Raw genomic sequence first — 22,852 nt, 5'->3', positions numbered from 1 at the left:
AGAGCAGGCTGGTACACTGAAATCCAATCATATAAAAATGTTTAATATAGGGACGCCTGGGTGGCTCAGTGGTTGAGCATCTCTCTTTGGCTCAGGGCATGATCTTGGGGTCCTGGGATCGAGTCCTGCATCAGGTTCCCCATGGGGAGCCTGCTTTTCCCTCTGCCTGTCTCTGTGTCTCTCATGAATAAATAAAATCTTGTTTAAAAAGTGATTATAAACAAACCATTCCAAATAAAAGTTGGAGACAGTAAGACTGGATTAAAAAGTAACACACACAATTATGTACTGTATTTAAAGGAAAAACAGAGATATTACATGATGATAAAGGGGTCAATTCACCAAGAAAACACAACAATCCTAAATACATATGCACCTAATAACAAAGCTTTCAAAATGCATAAAGCAAAAACAAATAGAACTGAAAAGAGAATTAGACTAATTCACAATTGTATTCTAAATACTTCAACCCTTCTTTCCCAATAACTGACAGAACAAAGGGGAAAAAATCAGTTGACAATTCAGAATACTTGAAGAACGTTATTAACCAATGTGGCTCAATGGCTCAACGTGGCTTCATAAAATACCAATCTAACTGACATTTATAGAATGCTCCATCCAAAAATGACAGGATATATAGCTTCCCAGTGGACATGTAATATACACTAATATAGACCATATACTGAGTGATAAAACAAATCTCAGAAAATTTTTAAAGAAACAAAATCATACATACTCTGAAAATCATGGAATTAAATCAGTATCAGAAAGGTATCTGTAATATCCCCAAGTATATGAATATTAAACAACACAATCCTAAACAATCCAAAGTCAAAGATGAAATCACAATGGAAATTAGAAAATATCTGAATTGGATCAAAGTTTAAAAGAGCAATGCTCAAAGTAAAAGGTCAAAGTAAAAGAAGAAAGGTCTCAAATCAACACTCTAAGCTCCCACCATAAAAAAAATTTTTTTAAAGAACAAATTAAACCTGTAACAAGCATAAGGAAGGAATAATAAAGATCAGAAATCAATGAATCAGAAAAAAGTAAAAGTTGTAGAAAAAAGTAATGAGGCCAAAAGCTGGCCCTTTCATATATCAGTAAAATAAAAAACCTCCAGCCAGAATGATCTAGACAAAAAGAGAAAAGTGACAAGTCACCTACATCAGGTATAACAAGTCATCAATACAAATCCTACAAATCTTAACAGGACAATATAAACAACTTTATCCCAGTAAATTGTATAACTTAGGTGAAAAAGCCAAATTCCTTCAAAAATACAAACTAAGACGTTTCATTCACAAATGAATATATAATCTGAAAAGCCCTACATGTGTTAAATTAAAAATGTAGTTAAAAGGCTTCCTGCAAAGGGAGAAAAAAAAACTTCTAAATCCAAAGGAATTCTCTGGTGAATTCTTCCACACATCTAAAGAAGAAATGATTCTACACTAAGTATTCACAAAAAAAGATGATAGAACACTTCCCAAGTTATTTTAGGAAGCTAGGAATAACCTGAAAGCAAAATCAGATAAAAACATTAAAAGAAAAAATAAAAAGTACTGAACGCTATAAATATACGTTTTAATTCTTAACAAAATAATAGAAAATCAAATAAAGCTATATATAATTAGATAATGCACCAAGAACAAGACTTATACAAGGAATGAAAGTCTGGCACAACATTTAAAAGCCAAACAACACAATTCACTATATTAAGAAACGAAAACAGAAAATCATACCATCTCAATAAGTATAAAATAACCAAAAACATATAAAAATACTTAGAACTAAATTTAAGAGGAAACAATCATTACAAATAAAATATTAAAATCTTTTTCAAGTATAAAAAATGATATAAACAGAAAGACACTCATGTTTTTGAATCCAGATGATTCATTGCACTAAAAATAATATTAAAATGTTACTTGTTCCTTGAGTATATACAATGTAATATAATTCCAATTAGTATTACAGAGGGGGCACCTGGGTGGCTTAGACAGCCATCTACCTTCTGCTCAGGTCATGATCCCAGGGTCCTTTAGCCTCCCCCTCTGTCTGCTGCTCTCCCCCCTCCCCCCGTCCCACTCATTCATTCTCTTTCTCTCTCATAAATAAAATCTTAAAAAAAAAAAAAAAAAAAAAATCACAACAGGATTTCTGTGTATTTTTTGCTCAGGAAGCTGGGACAATGAATGAAATTCTACTATTAGATTTGGATTTTACTATTTTAAAAGAAAAAAATCTGGTATTATCATAGGATAGAACATAAAAAAATACAATTGCAGAATTTATATTTATTGGTAAAAGGATACATTACTTTTAAAATGGGGTTAGTATGCATCCGAAAGTAAATAAAAGTGGCTATCTCTCCTATAGCATGTAGAACTAAAAATTCCACATTTACTAAAGATCAAAGTGGAAAGAAAAATTCAATGTGTTTTGTCTGTTTCGTCAATGTAGAAAATGCTAAAAAAAAAAAAGTTGACCAGACACAGAATGAATGGATTATATAAAAATTAAAAATGTTATCTATCAAAAGATATCTCTTGAACCAACAAAAGGTCGGTTTTTGAAAAAAATATTTACAATGCAGATATCAAATGCTTAAAAACCGCAATATATGAAGAATTCCCGCAAAAGGACAACAACCAAGTAGAAAAATGAGCAAAGAGTATGAAAGAGCAATTCTTAGAACAATTCCAATGTACCTACAAAAATAGGAAGAGATGTTCAGTGTCACCAGCAGTCAGGAAGTATTAATTTAAGGTAACAGTAAGATACTACTGCACAACTACCAGCTGGAAAAGCGTCAACTATTGCTGACGGACGTTCAAGGAAAGAGTTTTGCATGCATTAACTGGTAATATGAACCGCTACCGCTACAGCTTTTTTCTTCAAAGCAATGTGGCAACATTTTGAAGCAGTAGAGAATCTCACACTTGGACTCTATCCCATTGGTCTGTATGAGTATAGATATAAAGGTACTTATTACAATACTGTTTTTAGTAGAAAAAAAACAGAAACAAAGTATTGCCCATCAGTAAGTTAATGGTTCAGCAGACTATGAAAGAACCTATACTTTGGAATATCATGGAACAGTTTTTTGTTCTTGCTTTTGTTTTTTAAATGGAGTAGAAATACAGCAGTTGAGTGCATGTATTTCCCTCAGGCAGTATTGAACCAAAAAAACAAAGTTGACAATAGTCTCCAAAATATAATCTCATTTTTATAATCAGTGATCAAAAAACCTCGTCTGAATGTCTATAATGTTGAGTACATGGAGAAAAATATAAAAGGACACATAGTTCTGATGACATGGGTTATGAAGGAATGGAATGTTATTGCTGACTACAAGAAGGGGAGCAGTAGGGAAAAAAAAGAAATTTAAAGTCTTCACACACATAGTTTTATCAAAGATATATTTGTAAACACTGCTCAACAAGTGAGTTTCTGCAAAACATTTCCTACAGATCTTAAGTTGTCCTTTGAAAACCTAAATCATAAAAGTAATAATAAATTCATTTAAATAAATATCTAGCTTTGAGTTGGTTACAAGCATTAAATGAGATAATGCCTTTTAAGTGTATCCTACACGTTCTAGGTAGGACAAGCACAAAGGGGAAAAAAAAAAAAACTAAGACAATCACATGCTTAAATGGAAAAAGATTTTCTGATAAGATGAAAAGTACTTAAAAGAAACTAAAACATAAATCTAAAAACATGTGGGTATTATTTTTAGGCATACTAAGGATCTAAATGAAAAGAAAAGAAAAGAAAAGAAAATTAAATATACTAAAGCAGGGCCCTCCCTCTGATTTTTCCTCCTAACCTGCTTATACTTAGGACAAAGAATACCTTTGTATTCTCAGCACCTACCACAAGCCTTGGTACATGGTAAGTGATAAACCAGCTCCCAAATTTTCTTCAGAGTAATAATGCCTCTATTTGTACAGTCTCTTCTAAAATTAACTATTTTTATCTCTCTGAGCTCTCTCTATATATTTTTTATGCTCCTTTAAAGTACATTTTGGAAGGATAGAATTTATCCAATAGTATTCACTGAATATCTCATATAAGCTTGACACTAGCTACTGACACTTCTGTACAAAGCAGACTTTCAAAATTTAAGACTAAATGAAACTTAGGAAGATAGCAGTCGAATGAAATGGAAAAAATTATTTTACTGGTGTTAGAAATCAAGGTTCTAATTTCAACTTGGCCACCTTCTCGTTCTTTTACCTTCATATGACTTTAATATCCTCATGAATAAAATAGTAACATGAGTCCAATCCACCTTATAGGATTGTCAGGATGAAACTAAAACCACCTTGTAAACCGCCAAGCACTAACCAATTTTTTTTTTTTTTTTTTGCTAGCCCATACTTCCCAAGTATTCTGAAGTGTCTTAATTACCAAGCTATTTATAAATAAAAACAACTGCTTCAGCCTCGAGCCTTGGTATAATCTCAATATACTCAATAGAGAGCTCAGTGTATAGTAAGAAGTCTATCAAATGCCCTTGATAGACTTATTAAAAATGAATCTCTTCCTTGTTATATATTATCTCGAAATGAAACATTCTGTGTTTCCTTAAGTGTTCTGTATTTATACCTAAAGCAGAAAGCTAATGCACATTCCAGAGGATGTCAGTCTAAATAACCAACCGCTTTAATGTAAAAGTCTCTTTCTAAATATCCCTTCAAGCAACACCTCTGATAAATCACAACTCACTGTGACCTTCTGTAAAACTGATCAGTTTTCCAGTTTTTCCTTCATTGTTCTTATGTTAACAAAAAAAAAATTCTTATTCCTATATTCAAGGTTGTTGGTCAAGTCTAAAATTCCCACCATTTATAAATAAATTATACATCACATCCTCAGCAATATGAAAAAAAATTTCACTAGACAGCTTCACATAAAATGTATTTTTAAAATTATATTAACCGATCATCATCCTTTTTTTTTTCCCCCCAAATAAGCCTTCTCTAAACTCATTATAACATTGCATGTCCTACTATCCAAGTACTTTCAAGGATCTATTTTCAGGAAACACAATTTTCTGGTGATATGGCAAATGATAAAAAGTTTGCCAAAAGACCATAAAGCCATCAGTTCTAAAGGATAACAGAAAAGGAGGTGTGAAATCACCCCAGAGGCCAAAAGATGATTTTAATTTGCTTTCTTATTCTAGCAGTCTTGCTTTTTTTCTATAAAAAGTAAACATTTCCCACAAATAATTACTGCTATATCCACTAAAAACCTGAAACCCTTGATTTTCCAGATAAAATGAATTTTTTCCTATGCACTTTGTTTAAGCAACTTACAGCACCTGGTCCATTTATCACAAATTACTTTGTATTATAATTTTCTACCTAAGTCTTATCTCCCCCTCCTTGACTTTAGGCTCACTATAGATGATGACCTACCCATTTTTTTTTAATTTATTTATTTATGATAATCACACAGAGAGAGAAAGAGAGGCAGAGACACAGGCAGAGGGAGAAGCAGGCTCCATGCACCAGGAGCCCGACATGGGATTCGATCCCAGGTCTCCAGGATCGCACCCTGGGCCAAAGGCAGGCGCTAAACCACTGCGCCACTCAGGGATCCCTCCCCTACCCATTTTCACACACTATTCCAGATTACATGATAGGAGCTGAATATATATATAGGTCAAACAGGTAAGGCATTTTTTATAGAGATTATGTTTTTTATTACTTTTATGATATCTCTGACTATAAAAGCTTTCTCAAATCGCAAAATGCATACTGGCCAGAAGTTACTGGTCTACTACCACCGCTTGACAACATCCTGTAGCAGTTGCTCTTCTAAAATAATTTTTTGGATTAGGTCTCATAGTTTGTTTTAGTATATGTATAACCCATCACAGAACTGGCTTCTCTACTGAAGTAAATATTCTGGTAAATGTATTCTGTTAAGTGTAGCATGTCCATATAACCTATGAATAAAATAACAGCTTCTAAACACAATATTTGTACAATATTCCCATTTTTTGCTCTATTCTACAGTAAGATAAACTCTGGGTTATCCTATTTAATGCTGAAGGGAGATAAGAGTATTGCAGGGAGGACAGAAAGGCTTTCCAGCATTCAAATCTTTACTTTGAGATATGGCTATTAACCATGATGGCATTAATCTGGTGAACATTAGTTCCTACATCTAGAAAATAGAAAGCATAACATCATACATATGTACTCAACAAGTATTTAATAAAAAGAGGAATTTCAGATTTTTAAAATATAATGCACTCCTGAAAACTTACACAAAATTCAAATATGTGTAAGTCAAGGGACCAGACTTACATTTTAAAGGAGATCTACTCCCAAAGACAAAAGAAATATTACAAAATCTATAGTTATACATAATCTATTTTAAGTACGGTCATTAAAAGCAGATGTATAGCATTTTGTATATTCTATAACCTTATTTTTCACAATTTATCAGATTAACTCCAGTAAGCACCTTCAATAAAGATGTACCACTTTTCAACACACCTAATGATTTCTGTTTCAATTGTGTATCAGGATGATAAACCCTGTTACTCATAACTAGAAGCAGCACTTTCATTTTCCACCCTCTTTCATTTATTTTGCCAAAAGGCAAAGGTAGTAGAATTTGCAAATAATTTCTAAAATTGTTGTCAAAAGTAGCAAAGTCATGGGGGGGGGAGGGGAACTCTTACTTGGCAGTCAGCTCCATCATACACTAGCTTAAAAAAAAAATGCATCCATGCACTGATGTTCCTATGCCAAGAGCCACCGTATAAAAGGTACCTTGGGCGTCTCCACCTATAGTATTCAAAGTACAAATTATTTGAAAGTCAACTACACATACCTGCATACTAAAGAGTGCTTACTAAGTAAGCTAACGCAAGAAAAACAGTGCTTAACTTCTGCACAATAGAGAGTAGCTACTTTATCTTCATTCTGAATGACTGCTTTTAACAGAACTACTCTATAATCCAGCAATTCTAAACAGCTACTTTTAATAGAACTACTTTATAATCCAGCAATCACATCACTAGGAATTTACCCAAAAAACACAAGAACACTAATTCAAAGGGATAGATACACCCTGATGTTTACAGCAGCACTATTTACAATAGCCAAGATATAGAAACAGCTCAAGTGTCTATCCACAGATGAATGGATAAAGATGTGGTATATATACACAATGGAATATTACTCAGCCTTAAAAAAAATAATGAAATCTTGGTATTTGCAACAACATGGATGGAGCTACAGAGTATAATGCCAAGTGAAAGAAGTCAGAGAAAGACAAATACCATAAAATTTCACTCATATGTAGAATTTAAAAAACAAAACAAACAAGCAAAGGGAAAAAGAGAAAGAGACAAATCAAGAAACAGACTCTTAATTGAATAAATTGATGGTTACCAGAAGGGAAGTGGGTGGGGGATATGTGAAATAGGTGATGGAGATTAAGGAGTACACTTGTCATGATGAGCATCGGGTGATACATGGAAATATGAATAACTATATCGTACACCTGAAACTAATAAAACACTGCATGTTAACTAACTGGAATTAAAGTTACAAAAAGAAAAGAGAGAGAGAGAGAGCGCAATATCCTGGAGGAGACTAAGATCTATCGAGCACTACACGTGTACACAGTGCATATACTAGATGCTTTATGGACATTACCACAATTTTAGTCCTCAAAAACTTTCTACAATGTTGACATTATTTGTTCTTGTTTTTGTTTTTACTTATCAGTGAGGAAACGGAGACTTGGAGAATTAACTTGCCCAGTTAGATGGTCAAAACCAGGGTAGTTTGAAGTTTCAAACCTGGAGCTGTTTGACTCCACTGCAAAGCTTCATTTTGCAAAAAGAAAAAAGAAAAAAAAGAAAGAAAATGTAATGAAATGTGTAACAGCTAATAGAGTTGAATATACTTAGCCAGAGATGAAAAGACTGAGGTAGGAAATATCCATGAATCCATGATACTGGCATTTAGCTACGGAAGGGTTAGTGGCAGAGACTGTGTTCCTTGTTCTGTTCTTTCAGTAAGTATTTCAGCACTGAGGGCACCTGGGTGGCTCAGGGAGTCTGCCTTGTCTAGGGTCTCGATCCTGGGGTCCTGGGATCAAATCCTGTAGGGACCCTGCTTCACCCTCTGCCTATGTCTCTGCCTCTCTCCCTGCGTTTCATGAATAAATAAATAAGATCTTTAAAAAAAGTATTTCAGCACTGTATGATCAGTCACAATGGGAGTCACTGGGTGCGAAGCCAAGTAATAAGTATGAAGAAGATACATTTCCTGCTCTCGAGGGGCTTACTACCAGGAGGGGACAAGGCAAATCAACAAGCGATCATACCAGATGGAACAGCTTGTACTACAGGGCCATACAATACAGACTGGTACCCTGCATGTTAAGCTAGGGATGGTAAATAAGAGTCCCACAGTAGGTGACGTTTACAGTAATAGTTATAACAGGAACGGGAGTTAGGCAAGGTGTATGTGCACGTGGAAAGAGTCTAAGATTTGTTATACTGATGAGCTGCCTTGAGTCTGTTTCTTTGCTCTTGCAAGAATAGTGTTTACACAGAGTGTGCGTGAAGAAATATTCTGTTTCTCAACTGAGAAAATGCAGCTGGGGAGAAATTACATAAACTAATATTGTTCTTAATTTTCTCAAATGTATGTATGTAAAAAAATGTACGTGGCAGAAAAATGTGTGCATATAAATAAAATGTGTTCAATGAATTTTCAAATATCCATGTAATGTCTCCATCATTTACCTATCTTACTGTGCATGTACTGTGTTACAACAATGTCTGAGTCTAACCAAGACACTTTAAGCCATAAATCAGACATAGCTTAATCAACAGAATCTTGGCTTAACTAGGGATTTGCAGTTCAATAGACTGCTCTAAATCATGGTACAACAGCACAAATTTAATGATTCTATAAAAAAAAAAAATTAAGGGATTTTTAAAAACCAGTTGATAGAAGTTTCAGTTGACTCACTGAAGAAATAGCCTGGAGGTTTTACAATCTCTAAATAATCACTGTTGATCTTTATTTTCTATTTTCTGTAAAATGATCATGGGAACTGTATTTTCACATACATTCTTTACAAAAGCTCAGATACTTCACCTGCATTATATAAATGTTACTAGTAACTTTCATACCAGCTAGAGAAACTTTTTAAGAATGACTTTCTCAAGGTCACAGAGCAAATCTCTGGTGAGACAGGAATGGAATTCATGACCTTTGACTGCCAGAAGTTTTCTACCCACACTCGGAAATTCCTTCTCCATAAGTGTAATTTATATGGTCACTTTGAGAGGCTGGAAAGTTCATCCCTTGTAGGGATGTGGGGGATGGAGAGGGAGTGGTTTTCCTGTCAAATCAGTTGCACACTAGTACTTTCTAGTTTTACAAAGTGATTTTTACGCACACTATCTCCTTTCACCCTCACCATGGCCCTGTAAAACGCATTTTATTTTTCCCATTTGACAGACTCAGAAAGGTTAAGAAATGTGACCAAGGTCATCCAGAGTTAGTAAGCAAGAGACCCTGATTCAAACTGTGATATCTCTGCCACTTAAATCAGTCCAGATAACAGGATATATAGTCTTAGCAAATACCTGATTGTGAAATGAATAAATGTTTTCTTAAGAGTTATTTATTTCATTTTTTAGCATCATGTATCTTGGTTGTCATTTAGTTTTGTTGTTTTGTTTTCTTTGGGACAGGGCTGTTTTCATGTTGTAAGTTTGCATGCTCAACTCAAAACCAAGTGAGAATAATATTATTAAACACAGGATTTGGGGAAAAAAAAAAAAAAAACACACACACAGGGTGTGATCCTGGAGTCCCGGAATCGATTCCCACATCGGGCTCCCTGCATGGAGCCTGCTTCTCTCTCTGCCTATGTCTCTGCCTCTGTGTGTCTGTGTGTCTCTCATGAATAAATAAAATCTTTAAAAATAAATAAAGGATTTGGAAAAAAAAGAAAAAAAAACTTTGTTTTCCCTCTTTTTTTATACAAGGGAGGGTTTTGTTTTTTTTGTTGTTGTTTTTTTTTGTTTTTTTTTACCATAATTCTTGGTCTTAATGTATGTGCTGTGTGTGGGGGTGTATATATACCAACATAGGGAATACAAAAACTCACATTCATAAATAAAAAAACCATACACACACACACTCACACACACATATATACATAAAATATATTCTAAAAACCCTAAGTGTGATGAATGTAGCCCTGGGAACACAATTCCTGGCTGTCTAGGCCAGTAAGTTGTAATAGGGGCAGTTTCTATTACCTCTGATGGGACTGGGAAAACTATTCCAAAGCCCTCCAATTCTTTCTCACCTTCCATGCAGCAGTACAGCAGCAAGGGCTTTCTGCTACACCATCTGGGCCTAAAAAGCAATACTGTTTGGCCCAGTTCAGTTATGCTAATATTCAAAAATACATATCTTGAAATTAGCAACGAAAGAGAAATAGGACTTTAAATTGAAAAAAAGACAGGAAGAAAGACCATACCAGAGCAGAATTCTTTGGGTAAATATCCTGTAATCTACTGCCAGACCAAAACAAATTTTTATGGAGCAAAAGGACTACTCAAGTAGCCACTTTTATGACAATAAACACCCAAAACCGAAAAATCCTTTTGTAACATAATTACTGAGAATATATAGAGAAAGCAACCATTTAATCCACAGCATGTGTTCTCTACCACAAGAACTCAAAAGCTGACATCAGATGGGGTGTGGCTGGTCTAGGCCCTGAAAATGAATTCTGGCCTGTTGAAGTCAGACAGTTCTCTGGACAGGCTTGGGATGGAGAAACACAGCAGATCTCACAGAGCCTAAGGCTGTTGACCTCCTGGGCACAGGGCAGGGCCCATCTGTTTACTTGCATTTTGATTTGGGGAGCTGTGGTTGTGGTGGATGAGTTAAGACTGTGGTTTATAGGGTGTTGCCAGTGATTTAATTGTAATATTTTTACCCTCACATTTTGTACATACTTAAGATTGAAAGCTGTGCATAATTTGTAGCTGAAAAATAAATTTTAAAGCAGAAAATAAAACGGACACGGGGCAGAGATACAGATATTTCCACTCTACTATCATATGGTATTTTCAAAATGTAAATGATAAAGGTAAACTGCAACCTATCTTAGGAGTTATTTATAAAAATGAAAGTTGCTTTCTACAAAGAAAAAGATAATCACAGCGGTCCGTTCTATTCAGTTGGGGGGATTTTTAGCTCTTGTTCATTAATCAACATGGAAGCACCAGTGGAGAGACTTCCTTATCCAAAAAAAAAGATTAACTTTTCAAATGAGTTTGTGCCTCTAGTACTGTAGAATGCAACATTCTGTTGTATTAATACACAAATCATCTACAGTTACGTTTATGAAGTTTAAGAAGACTGCCTTACAACATAAAACCATTTAACACCCCCAATTTAATGTGATTGTACCGATGAATTTCACATAAACATGAAATTCCCCACTTTCCATTTCCTGCAATGGTAAAAACATCCAAGACCTTTATATGTTCAACTATTTAACAATATCACCTCACTGGTGAGGTTACTCAATACTCTAGATTAACCAACGCTGGCTCATGTTCAAAATGTCCTCAGTGTAGGCCTAAAGGCCTAAAGCACTTGTGTCCTCTTTGCAGAAAGGGGAGGAAAAAAAAAAAAAAAAACACCTATGTTTAAGACCAACTTATTTCATTAAGCTGGTAACAGCCTGCTTCATGATGTAACATTTAAAACTCAGTCTTTTAAAGTGCTTGTTTACTTTTCACAGGAGGTGAGGAAGTAATCCCCAAGGAACACATATATTTTTAAGTTGACCAGAACACCATTGCTATTATATGCCTGATGCAGCTCTTCGGAATGAATGAACGTCAAGCATCCTGATTTGTTTTTCCCTTGGCCTGAGGAGAGTGAGCGCACTAGTGTTTGCAGTCCCTTCCCTTTCTGTACACACATAAGGCTGCAGCTGTAGTAAACAACCACCAGCCAAGAGTTGCTAAGGTCAAGGTCTCAAATGCTACACCAGGACCAGTTTTCTCCCAAACGACATTCGGTTACTAAAAAAGAACTTTCTAGAGAAAAAAATATTGAGGGCTCACTGGCACGACAATTTTCATTCAATAAATAGTAAGACAAAGCCTTCCAAAATAAAGTTTATCTGAACAAAGTTTCTTTTAAATATGCATTACTAAGTAATAAATAACTGAAGCAACTCAAAAATAAACAGAAACCCCTCAAGAAAGCGGTTTATCTGGCACAACTATACTAGTTGCACAGTTTTAGTTCCTAACTTAAAACTTCCAAATTTCACCAGCTTTAAGAATATTTCATAGTAGTTATGAATTACGAGGCAGAATAATAAACCTCTCTCCTAAATACCTTATAAACGTCTGCCAATAATTCTGCGCTCTAATTGCTCTCTCCCCAACCCAAAGAAGCCTACCAGACTCCAGCTAGTCTTTACATTGACCAGGTTGCAACAAGAGATAGAACTTATGCAACTGAAATGTTTGTCCTTCAACATCCTGTGTCTCCTAAGCTTCCACAGTTAAACATTTTCTAGCCTGGAAGTATACCCGTTTATCAGAACCAATTTCTACATGGTTCTAAAAAATGTAAACAACATGTGAATGAGGTCTACAAACAGCACAAGCAGGCTCTTGGGGGGGGGGGGGGGGGAGGTTGTCGCTGTTTTTATTAAATGCCAATTCCAAAGAGCATTTCTTGGATAATGGAATACACCCACTCTTCAAAGTGACCACTCCTATTGCCATCACAAGCTGCTTCCTGGTAAAAGCCACCAAATTTATTTCGAAGCATTTACTTATCTAAACAACTGTCTCTCCTCCAGTAAGAAAAGGGCCTGGAGGTGTGTAGGTGGATTTGCAGAATGACGTTATTTGATTGACAGATGTCTACTGAAGCCACTGGATGCACATGCAGTAAATGTAAATAGACCTGCTCACCTCCCCGGTGCCACTGAGAAACAGAGAACATTAAAGCTGATTTAAAACAAAATATCCGACTGCTCGGCGGAGAATTCTATTAGCCAGTGGAATTGCTTAAAACAATCCATACAGAACGATACTCAAACCATCTGTACGGTTAAATTAGAGAGCTGACAATATTAACCATACAAACTGTTCATCCAGATTACACATTCCGTTGTACTAATACTCTTTAACTCCACAGTCAGTTTTTATCAGCTGAATTAAGGGCATTACTATTAAAGTATGCAAAACTCGAAGCGCAGGGTGAAGGGGGCTGGGAAGCTGTAGGGCATATAACAAAGGAATTGGTACTTTTTCCAAGCGTTTGCCTCCAATGCACTTCGAAACAGAACTGTTGAGTGCACCCCACCCTTTTCCCCAAAGATAAAAGTTTTCAAAGTTCTAATAGGCAGTTCTCTGCCCAAAAAAAGCAGGATTGATTCTCCCCGTAGGGGAGCATCTAACACGAACACCAACTAATGTCGCGGAGGTCAAGTCCGAGTCCTGGGAGCGAGGCTTCGGTAAGGCAAAGAAGTGGCTCGCAGGCCGGGTCCGCGGGCTTCCCGGCTCGGGTGGACGTGCAAAGTTGCCCCTTGTCAACTCCGGCCGGCTCCCCGTAATCGAAAAGAACAGCCGCGGGCCAGCCCCTGGCCACTTCCATGGACCAGGCACTGTAGCAAGTGACAGTTACACATCATTACGACCAGAGACAATAATGAATGTAGCACCAGGACCACTATTCATGCCAGCAGTGTCATCTCCGCCTTAACCCCTTCCCTTCCACTCCTTCCAGTGCACACCCACAGCCCACACGGCCCCGGGGCGGCAGCTATTCACCGAACTCGCTCTATTCCTGGGGGCAAACTACTTCCACAACCACCACCACCACCCCCCTCCCCATTCAGCCCTGGTGTTTGATTTCTCATCCTTGGCAACTGACAGGCAAACACTGCAACCAATAATTCCACTAGGGGTGGAAAAACATTTGCTTAATTCATGGTACTTGATTAAGTTTAAAAAAAAAAAATTGGGGAGGGAAGGGGAGAGAAACCTTCTTTCTTCTCCACGTATCCGACCGACGCTACTTGCTTTTGCAATAGCATCGCCCTCCCTCGGCCCCCTCCCGCTTCCCAACACTTTCCCCCTTTAAGAGCACAGACCAACCAAAATGATTTAACTTGAGCAGATGACAGAAGGAAAATAAAACATGTTAAGAGAATACGGTCTGATTTGGGATGGCAAAAAAAAAAAAAAAAAAAAAAAAAAAGGAGGGGGTTGTTTATTTTGATAAGAAACGGAATCAGCACAGACCTGAACAGAAGCTGCAGAGCAGGAGAAATTGTTTTCTTTCCCTCACACAGAGTCCCCCTCTCTCTCTCTCTCTCTTTCTCTCTCTCGCACACACACGCGCGCGCACACTCACTCTCGCGCACACACACACACACACACACGGCGTCACCCGCGCACACTCACACGCACACTCGCACACGCACACGCAGAGCCTCTCAGCTGCTCTCTGCAGTTCTCAGGAAATGAATGGGGGGCAACCCAGGGAACTGTTGTACTTGCAAATGACTTACCCGGATCACATGATGCGCTAAATGTAGGGTGGGCCGGTGGGTGGAGGCTGCCGAGACGCGAGCCCCGGTCTAGCGTGGGGAGCCTCGCCAGGCCCGCATCGAATTACCCCGGGGCCCGGCCGAGGGGGTTGCAAGACGCCGCTTCTCCTCCCTTGCAGCCCGCAGCTCAGGAAACCGGAGAGGCGCGGGGGGCGGGGTGGGGTGGGGTGAGGTGAGGTGTGGGGGGGGTGAAGACACCAAACCCCCAAACAAAAGAGCTCCGGGTCCTCCTCCCCAGAAACAAAGCCCCGCCGCTGCGGGCGAGCCCCGGGGTGGGGCCGAGGGCGGGGGCGGCGGCGGGGAGGGGCTCGCTCAGCAGGCGCTAAGTCGCTTTATTGCCATAAAATGGGGCCCCCGAGCCGCTCCGCCCGAGGATTAGGAGGCGGGCTCTGAGTGTGATGGTTGAAATCCCCTGTGGGAAACTAACCCCTCCCCGCTCGCGGAGGTAGAAGGCAACACCCACCGCCCGGCCCTCGCCTCGCCGCCCGGGCCGCCGCCGGGCTGGGGGGTGGGTCCGCGGAGCCTCCACCCCGCCCCACCCCGCCCCACCCCTGCCCCGCCCCCCGGCCTCCGGCCTCGGCCGCGCTTCCCTTTCACCTGCACCACCTTGCTGCGGCGCCCAAAATAACCTACACATGGCCACCGAGCTTTGGGAGCCGCCGGCCGAGCGGGCCCGCGGGGCCTCGCGGCGGGAGCAGCCCCCCGGATCGCGCCTCGCCCGGCGAGGACTCTCGCTGAGCCGCGAGAAAGTCCCCTCTTTTGTGTCGGAGCGCGCGAGGCGGCCTCTCGGAGAGAAGTCGGAGGCGAGGAGAGGCGAGGCGAGGCGAGGCGAGCGCGCAGCCCGCTCGGCCCCCGCCCCTCCCCCTCCCCGCGCCCTCCCCCCCGCGCCATCCCCGCGGCCTCCCCGCGCGGCCCGGCCCGGCCCGGGTGGGGGCGTGCGCGGAGGGGGCCGGGCGCCCGAGCCGGCCCCGCGGCTCACCCGCCGGCGAACTTGGAAAGGTGTGGGCGGAGCCGGCGGCCGCGGCCCGCGAGGCTCCCGGGGACCGCCCCCGGGCCCGGGCATCGCCCGAGTCGGGCAACAATGGGGTCCGGGCGGTGCCCCCGGGGCTGGGCGAGGACGGGAGCGGGGCCGGGGCCGGGGCGGGGGCGGGGGGCGGCGCCCTTTGCGGGGGAAGCGGGGGCGCCCTCCCTCGCGGCGCTTCACCTTGGGATGGGCGGGGGCGGGGGCGGGCGCACGCCTCGCCGGGGACGCGGGGCCGCGCGCGTGGGTCGGGCAAGCGGGCGAACTTGCGGGAGCGGGCGGAGGCTGCAGCTGCAGACCCCCCGCCGAGGCCCCGCCGAGGCCCCGCCGCGCCCCCGGGGGAGGCTCGGTCCCGGCCGGCAGCCCCGCCCCCGCCCCGCGCCAGCGCCCGCGCCCGCGCCCGGGGGAGCGGATCCTCGGGATTCTGGGGCGGGAGGCGGGAGGCGGGAGGCAGCGGCGGGGCGCCGGTTCCCGCCGCGGCGGGCAGGGTCGGGGGGGCGGGGAGGAGCGCGGGCGGGGCGGGGCGCGGCGGGGCGGGGATGCGGGCGCCGCTCTCTCGCCGGGCTAGGTGAGCGCGCTCGGGCTCCCGGCCCCGCCCCGCCCCGCCCCGCCCCGCCCCGCGCGGAGCCCGCCCCGGCCGCGGGAAGGCTGCTGCCGGGGGAAGTTTCTGTGCGGAGGGCGAGATGCGCAGTAATGGGGCACCAAGCGGGGCGGGAAGAGGAACAGGGGCGAGAGGCCGAGAAACAGGAAATGAGAGCGAGGGGACGACTTCTGGCCAGGAGGAGCCGTGCTGTAGGTCTTTGCGCGGCATCTTCCCGGCAGTTCTGAAGGCCCGGCGTGGCGTGCGTTGCTGATGAAAACAAAGACGGCGCGCGGCCCGGTGCGGTCCCCGCCACCTGCCACCGCCTGCACGTGAGGGATGATGGGAAAGGTGGGCCCGCCCGGCCCGGGGCCCGCGGCCCGCAGCCCGCAGCCCGCAGCCCGCGGCTGGTCCTCACGGGCGGAGTCCCTGGGCCTGACTCTTCGCCCTAAAGCGGGATGGGGGCGGGGGGAGGTCTGTCCTGCTCCCGTGGTTCCCAAGAACAAATGGGACAACTGTGACAAGCGTCTGAAAATTGTAGACCACTCCTTAGGCAAAGTCATCTCAGGAGACGAAAGCTGTGAGAGCAGGAAGGCGAGGGATGCCCCCGCACCTGGAGGCGTGGGTGCGGCAGGAGTCAGGATCCCGAAGGCGACCGGGACCTGCAGGTGGAGGGGCCGTCGCAGGGCGGGGGCCGTCGGGAGGGAAAGGGAAGGCAGCTCGGGACCCCACCCCCGGCCTGATCTGGGTACACCGCCCCGTACGCCCGCCGCTCTACCTCTGGATGAAACGTGAAAAGACATGTTTGAAAAGACGGTAGGGTATCAACAAATGGGCAGCATTTAAACGAAAAGCTTGCCTCTGCTACAAGCACTGTGAAGTTTCCCTCCAGGTGGGGCAGGGAGTTGAACTGGAAGAGCGAAGGATGCTGTAAGAAATTATGTCATCGAGGCGGTTCTTGTACTAGCAGCTCTTTCTCAGAGCTGAGTGGCGGACTGGCCATAAATATGTTCTGTAGCGAGTGCTTTTCTGCACGTGGAAAAGCATTCCAAGCTGCACTCCCTTCCTTTGGCAACGGCCACAGGCATGTTAATAGGATGATAGAGATGGAAAAAGTACAAGACTCCATTCCAGGGAGATAAGGAAATTAGGGGAAGGTCAAGGTTAGTATTCCAGAATCTGGGTCATGTGGCCAAAAGGAGAGTACATCAAATATTAGGGGGGAAAATACTCGCAGATTTTTTTTTTTTGATTGTTGGCAGATAAGAAGGAATACAAATGTTCCATTAAAGCAATTCCCTGGATCTAGGGGAAAGGAAGAAAGAAGGAAGATACAGGTTTAGAAGGCAGAATCAACTTCATCGTCTGAGCTAAGGATGGATGGGGAAGAGCAAAACCAAAGAGTAAGGAAGGTGGTTGTCATTGGGAGCTAGGATACTGGAGTAAGTTGTGTATCTGTACATAGATTTATGTACAGACACACATTTCCAATTCAGTTCATATAATTCATTCCCTGTATAGAGCTTAGGGTTAAACCAATGTAAGGTATGAACAGAAGGGGAGAAGGTAGGAAAATATACACATACCCTAGCAAAAATACGTGCATATCTTTACATTTTGTCCTTTATATCCCACTGCCACGTGTGTGCGGGGATATTAAAAGTCAGAAAATGTAAGCATGGCAAAAGCTATTTCACCAGGAATGTGTAATTCTGTATAAAAGAATGTTTTGAGGGATCCCTGGGTGGCGCCTCGGTTTGGCGCCTGTCTTTGGCCCGGGGCGTGATCCTGGAGACCCGGGATCGAATCCCACGTCGGGCTCCCGGTGCATGGAGCCTGCTTCTCCCTCTGCCTGTGTCTCTGCCTTTCTCTCTCTCTCTGTGTGTGACTATCATAAATAAATAAATAAATAAATAAATAAATAAACAAACAAACAAGAATGTTTTGAAATTACAAAATCATAAAATTCCAGTGCTAAAAGTATCTTTCAAATCCCATCCTTTATGGGATTCTGTTTAAAAGCAAGATAATTTGGGTCAAGGATGACTCATTTTCCTAAATTCGTGTACTTCTACTTAGCCTTCATTATTGCAAATACCAAAAGATGAATGGATTAACAAGGTGGATAGAGGTTGGTATTCTGAGTTTCTTAGAACTTGCTATTCTTTTACCTAACATCTTGTTCCAGAAAAGAGAACATACACCAGCACCCCCAAAGCAGATAATACACCTCATTTGATGTAAATGGTAAGTTAGGGCTTACAACTAGAGATTTGTTCATGTAAAAATAAATGTGACCTACCTGTACACTTTTTGTCAGATCTTCCTACTTTATACTTCAGCGGTGGTAATATTCTGAAAAATTAATGTCAATGATAGAAAAATCTTTTACAGTATTTAGAGTATTATCTGTACCACACCCTGATTTCTCTAAGGTAAAGACTCTCTTCAATATCTGTGTATATTTAAAGTTGTTAAGCCTTTGGATTAGTGATGCCAAAGATTGCATGGATGATTTAACACTAATGTAATTTCAGGCGGGGATGGGGGAAATTCAGTCCGTTTTCAGAAGTAAAAGCTGTGTTGAAAGATTAGAGTTGATTCAATATGAAAATAAAAGTGATTTCCAAACCTTTAAGTAAATCTTAAAATATAGTCTTGATTTTTCCTAGGGCCAGAAGTGGACCTGTATTGTTAGGTTTCAATGCCCATTTTTTTCACGTGTCATATTTTGGCAATAATGTTCAGCAAGGGAATGCTCCTGTTTGAGTTCGAGAAAGCCATGTAAAAAAACTTACAAGGAATGCAAACAGCTGGTGATGTTATGTGACTACATGGTAAACAACATGTTTTGATTTGAGTGAGGAGCTGTCTGGAAATTAGAGGAAAATGACATTTTATAACTTTGTTTTGTTGCAGTCAATACAGTTCTTGGTCCTACTGGCTTAAATATCTCTATTGCGCCCTCAGACATATCTCTTCTTTCCCAAGCTCCCGCATAGTCATTTCTTTTCAAGCCTCCTGCAGGGCTTCTACTACCACATCCCTCCCCATCCTATAGCTCTGAAACTCTGGCTTCCTGCCTTCAGGTCCATTCCACCTCACCTCCAGCAAAGCCTTAATTAGAGCATACCTATATTTAAAAGCCCAAAGTGACACAAATTAGTGCCAATGCAATACCATGACATTTAAGGGCACCACTTACATTTTCATATATTTCAGATTTCTTCTAACCCAGGTGGACACCTTGCCATGCCCCATCCATCCTGGCTACTTTTACTAGGTGGCTCACAGTCCCCCCTCCTCTCTCTCCTATTACCTGCTATAGAACCTTCCCAAAATGATTCCATGATACCACACACACACACACAAATATCCCATCCCCTCACCAAAAAGATCATCTTTCCTTTCTTGGGGCTTCTTTCAGTGTAATGGAAAGAGTGCCTTTCTGATTCTCCATTTTTCCACCCATTTAAACAATATATCCCATATACTTTGGAGAGTTAACATTTGCTGGATCCTTACTTGGGTCACTCTGTGACATACACTAGCCCAAGTAGGAATCCAGCAAGTGTTAATTTCTTCACTTACTAATTTTTTATTTTTTATTTTTTTTGCATTTTAAATACTTATTCATGAGAGACACAAAGAGAGAGAGGCAGAGACTTACGCGGAGGAAGAAGCAGACTCCCGAAAGGAGCCAGATGCGTGACTCAATCCCAGGACCCCGGGCTCACGACCTGAGCCAAAGGCAGATGCTCAACCACTGAGCCACCCAGGCCTCCCTTTCCTCAGTTATTCTTAAGGTACTTACACCATTCTGCTTTCATAAAATATTGTTAGCTCCCCTACATTGGTAACCCATTTGAGAACTGGAGCTGCACCTTAGCCAATTTTTAGCCTTCCTTTTACCCCTCAAACTACTTTGTACATAGTAAGTGATTAGTAAATTGCTTGGTGAGCCAATCAAAATAATATATCAAATTCGAGTGACATATGTTAAAATACAATGTAGCTGAAAACCTGAGTTTCCATTTGGGTGTCTATATTGAAAACAACAAGCAAAACTGAAATATGTTGATATAAACATGGATTCTTTGAACAAGGATTCTGGCAACAATCTTCAAGCAACTTCCTTTTTTCTTTTTTTTTTTTTTTAATAATATTTTTTTTATTTATTTATGACAGTCACACAGAGAGAGAGAGAGAGAGAGGCAGAGACACAGGCAGAGGGAGAAGCAGGCTCCATGCACCGGGAGCCCGATGTGGGATTCGATCCCGGGTCTCCAGGATCACACCTTGGGCTGAAGGCAGTGCTAAACCGCTGAGCCACCCGGGCTGCCCGAATGAATGATTTTTAAATGATTATGATAGGGACAATGAAATTAGGTAAATATGTTCCAAATCTGATACATTTCTGCACGTAAAAACTTCTAATTTAAAAGGAAATTGCGGGATCCCTAGGTGGCGCAGCGGTTTGGCGCCTGCCTTTGGCCCAGGGCGCGATCCTGGAGACCTGGGATCGAATCCCACATCGGGCTCCCGGTGCATGGAGCCTGCTTCTCCCTCTGCCTGTGTCTCTGCCTCTCTCTCTCTCTCTCTCTGTGTGACTGTCATAAATAAATAAATAAATAATAAAATCTTTTTAAAAATAAAAAAATAATAATTATTCAATGAATTATACTACTTTTCATTCTTTACGTAGAATCATATTAAATAAAATTTTAATTTTTCAAAAAAAATTAATTTTTCATAACCAGAGGGAAAATTTATAGGAAATTTGTTTTATAAAATGACACTTTGCAAGTTTTTAGATTGCAAATGCTGGTGATACAATGTAATAAGCAGATAATTTGCATTTTTTTAATATAACAAACAGAGGCGTTATCAGATTTGAACTATAGCTATCCTTGCCTTTTTTTATTTTATAAATAAAAATTATGCCCCCCTTGGAAGTAATTTAATTCAGCTAAAATATACAGTTTACAGAATACCACTTTAATTCCATGTTATATACAAGACACTAGCCTCAGTGTGGGAGGCTTATAAGCATATGAAGATGAACTTAGATAAAAGTAATGAACAGCTATAATATAAAATACAATTACAATACTCTGGATGAAGTTACATCTGTTAGGAAACATTAAGATGACTATAGGGAAAGACTCTATGGAGATTAAAAGTTTCTTCAGAAGAGTATTTTTAATAATATGAATTATGTCATGTGTGTGAAGAAATATATAACAAATGTTAAGGCATGCTCCTGTGGCCTCTTCCTAGCATAAGTAATAGAATATTTCCAATACTCTAATCCCCTCACTGTGGTCATCCCAATTACATTTCTCTCCTATCCCTATAGGGGTAACTACTGTCTTTCTGACTTGGGGTTCATGATCTTATTTCCTTTTTTAATAATTTTTTAAAATTTGATATAAAGTCATCATAATCATTATTTTTCCTAGTAGTGAATCGCCATTATTCAACTTAGCCCCACCACATGAGAATTTTCTCCAAAAATGTGCAATTACACTTACTTTACAGTGACTATCTTGGTTTCTTTTTAAAATATATTTTTTTTTTCAGATAGTGTCTAAGTTGTGTTACCAAAACAAAGATTTTGAATTTGTTTTTATCCTAGAAACATACTACCAGATTATTTTTCAAAATCATTCTACCAACTCAACCATGACCACATCCTATATGAGAGAACCATTTTCCCTGTGTTCTGGCTAATTGGATGGTGTTCTGATTAGTTGGGTAGTGCTTTAAAATTTAAAAAACAAAACAAAACTTTAAATTGGCAAACAGAAATGGCTTGAATTTTAATTCTTTGATGGTAGACATTGAACTCTAGGACTAGGTGACAGTGGTGGGTAGAAAGCTTGGGCTGAGTGAAACTGCTCTTCCCACAGCTTGCCTGAGAAGATGAGGGTCTGGCTCCTGTAGGAGACGAACATTGCAACAGCTGCAAAAGACATTATAAATTCAGGCTAAAATTCAACAACCTGTTATTTTGGGACAGGGGTGCAAGGGAAAAAAAATAGGAAACGCTGTCTCATATTTCAAGTCTTGGTAAGAAGACAAAAGAACGGTCTTGAAAGTATGAAATTCAGGAGAACCAGTGTGTTTACGGTTTTGATAAATGTAGAAGCCATGTAAATAGATCACTCATTCTGTCAAATTTGAAGATGAAATAATAAGTCAGAGAACTGATAGAAGAGAGAGAAAAAACATAGAAACTTGGAAATTAAAGAATATGAAAGGAAAATATGGGGATGAGGGAGGAAGGAAAGGAAGGAGGTCACTGCAGATTTAGTATCGTTTTACTTTCCTTTGCAAACAGAAAACCTAATGGCTGCTGAAGATACTTTTTTTTTTTTTTTTGTCCTGTCCCCAACCCCTCTTTCAACGAAACAAGAAGCCCAAAGGGAGGCAGCTTCAGTTGGGCACTGTGCAGCTGCTCTTTGGTGCCACAAGGCCGCAAAGCTGATTTGGTTTTCTGGCTTCCCTTTCTAAAGTCTAACTTCTTTTTCCCGCCCCAGTAGGAAGAGAGAGAAAAGCCAAAGGTCAAGGCCAAGGCTGATCTT

General features: G+C 41.1%; 1 protein-coding gene across 11 annotated transcripts in view; it reads right to left on the bottom strand.

The window, feature by feature from the left end:
• KLF12 (KLF transcription factor 12) overlaps positions 1-22,852 on the bottom strand; it is a 590,400-nt gene that overhangs the window by 418,118 nt on the left and 149,430 nt on the right. Inside the window, exon 1 of one of the 11 annotated variants that reach the window (XM_072782790.1) lies at positions 14,626-15,151. The exons of 7 other annotated variants lie outside the window; for them this stretch is intronic. The gene's annotated coding sequence lies outside the window, so the exon portion shown is untranslated. Of the gene's footprint in view, positions 1-14,356; positions 14,584-14,625; positions 15,152-22,852 lie in introns of those variants that run through there. 3 more of the 11 variants (XM_072782800.1, XM_072782801.1, XM_072782793.1) reach the window with 3 other exon arrangements.

This window comes from Canis lupus, chromosome 17, assembly GCF_048164855.1.
Source record: "Canis lupus baileyi chromosome 17, mCanLup2.hap1, whole genome shotgun sequence".
Classification (NCBI taxonomy): domain Eukaryota; kingdom Metazoa; phylum Chordata; class Mammalia; order Carnivora; family Canidae; genus Canis; species Canis lupus.
Note: the sequence above shows the minus strand (reverse complement) of the source record. Positions and strands in the feature narration are given on the sequence as shown.